Genomic DNA, 2788 nt, shown 5'->3' on the forward strand with positions numbered 1-2788 from the left:
TGTTGATAAGGCTGTTTGAAATTTTGAACTATAAAGTTATATTGTGAAACGAATTTTGTCCATGTTTCATATTCTGTAGGGAAAGTATTGTTTTTGGCATTCAGAAATGGAGTATGCTCAATTATTAATTTTTATATAAAGTTAAGTCATCGCAGTCTCGTTGAAGACATTTTATATACATGTTTGGCGACCGTCATTTTCAATAAAATATACATGTATGTTTTTTAATTGCGGTTATCATTATGCTTTAAATATATCCAGCAGAATTTCAAACCCTTTTGGGAAGATGTTTAAAAAAGCTGTTCAATTTATTGTAGTAACTTATTAGTAAAAGCAGGGAATTGTTGTATTATCCACTTTTTTTATAATCCAAATATATTGATAGGAAATAAAAGTTTTTACCTTAAGTCATGTTTTGATGCTTGAATTCACTGTATAAGTATTATATTAATAAATTCTGTCATCTATGATAAAGGTACGGTGTGTTTTTATGCCCTCTGATCGGGGTTATATTGTTTTTGGACTGTCTGTCTGTCATCCATTCATTCATTGGATGTGTCCCAAAACTTTAACCTTGGTCATAACTTTTGCAATATTGAAGATATAAACTTGATATTTGACATGCTTGTGTATCTCATGGAGCTGCAAATTTTGAGTGGTGAAAGGTCAAGGTCATCCTTCAGGGTCAAAGGTCAAATATATGGCTTCAAAGCGGCGTAGTAGGGGGTATTTTGTTTCTGACAAACACATCTCTTTTTTTAAACTTCTAAGCAAATTGCTTTGTCTTTGTATGTCACTGTCTACAACCATATATATATATAAAGTATGACACTGTGACATTAATTGTTTTGCATGTGTACTGTCTATAATTATACGAGTCGTGTTCTGAGAAAACTGGGCACAATGCATGTGCGTAAAGTGTCATCCCAGATTAGCCTGTGCAGACTGCTAAGGGTTAAGGAAAAAACAGATTTTACAACAAGAGCACCGCATAACGGGTGCCAACGCTCGGCTGCGGGTGCAGTTTTGAATAAATGAAAGCATGTCAGAATATTTTTAGAGGTCACAGTGATCTTGACCTTTAACCCAGTGACCCAAAAATGGGTGTGGCGTGTAGAACTCATCGGGGTGCATCTACATATGAAGTTTCAAAGCTGTAGGTGGAAGCACTTTAATACCTCGGGTTTTCTCCTAAAACAGCCGATCTTAAATACACTTTACGAAGGTGTCACATGAGACGCCAAAGCCAGGACAAGTAAGAAACTTCCCATATTTTCTTTGTTTTGTCTTGATAAATCACAAACATCAAGATGGTAACGCCACTTGTTTATAATTGGACACTTTCAAACATCGTAACCCTGGCTTAGAATATATTAAACTTCACAGCAATTAGTGTAGTAACGCAAATAACTTTGAAACGAAAAGAGACGCCATGGGATCAATACGCTGCCATGGGATCAAACCACTGAATATATGTGCGCTAACACTCGATTTGATCATAATATCAACAGGAATTAATAATGTTATTTTAATTTTAATACAACAATGTCACCAAATTTAAGCACTGAAGTTAATAATCAGGTAACACAGTTTAAATTGCCGAATATCGATTAACCCGACTGAGACAAAGATGGAACATAACAAGTAGGACATATTGAAATTATTTTATGTTGCTAAATATTCATGATATGACCAACATTGTCAATGTGTGATCACGAGCGGGCTTCGGTGTTGTGCATATGCTACGAGTATAATTATGCCACATCTTACCAGATTGGGTCGTTTTCTAGCTATTTAAAATCAGCCTTGTAAATATAATTAATATATATCATGTAAATTTGTTTGGAGACGGATACAAGATTACACAGCGGCAACTGAAGACAAGTTAACATTTCTATTAATATGTCTCGAATTATTTAACAACCAACAACATTAATTGTTTGTTTTATTCAATTTGTACTTACATCTTCCACTTGGACTGTGATATTTTTTTTCGTCCTTATTTAACAGCTAGCGATCGTCATGTATGTATGTATGTGTGTGTGTGTGTGTGTGTGTGTGTGTGTGTGCGTGCGCGCGTGTGTGTGTACGTACGTACCTACATACGTATGTAAGTACACGAACGCACGCACGTATGTTTGCTTTTATAATCTGTCTGAAGAAAGGATGTAAAAGATAAAGTACTGAGTTGGTTATAATACTGTAGCTGAATGCCTTGGTTTATTAAACAATTCCTGTTGGTATAATGCACTCTTAGCACACAGTGATGTTAACAATATTGCATACACCGATATAAACCCTTTCACAAAGTTAGTGTCCTTTGAAATTACGTCCCTGTATTAAACGACTGTTTAATAGACTTTCATGTCAAGTTATTAAATATAGATTGCATAAACACAATGAATGTAACACAGCATTTTAAACAAAAAGTGAATATACATGTATTTTACTTGGACCTGAAAAAGTGCTATGGACAAAGGCGGCGAAGCGGGTGATCCTTGTAGAGCTAACTGTGCCATGGAGGAGAGGATCGAGGAGGCATATGAGCTGAAGAAAGCCAAATACCAGGATCTGGCAGATGTATGCAGAGATAGAGGCTGGAGGACATGGATTTTTACGGTGGAAGTCGGATGCAGAGGATTTCCATCACAGTCCGTGTGGACGATGTTTTGAGCGCTGGGCGCCGAAGGAAGACTATAATCCACACCCTTGGCAAAATTCCTAGTATTTTCATTTTACAGCCTTTCTCCTGAACACAGTGTATGAAATTAATAAAGTGCAAAAGTAT

This window comes from Dreissena polymorpha, chromosome 3 (genome assembly GCF_020536995.1).
Source record: "Dreissena polymorpha isolate Duluth1 chromosome 3, UMN_Dpol_1.0, whole genome shotgun sequence".
NCBI lineage: Eukaryota > Metazoa > Mollusca > Bivalvia > Myida > Dreissenidae > Dreissena > Dreissena polymorpha.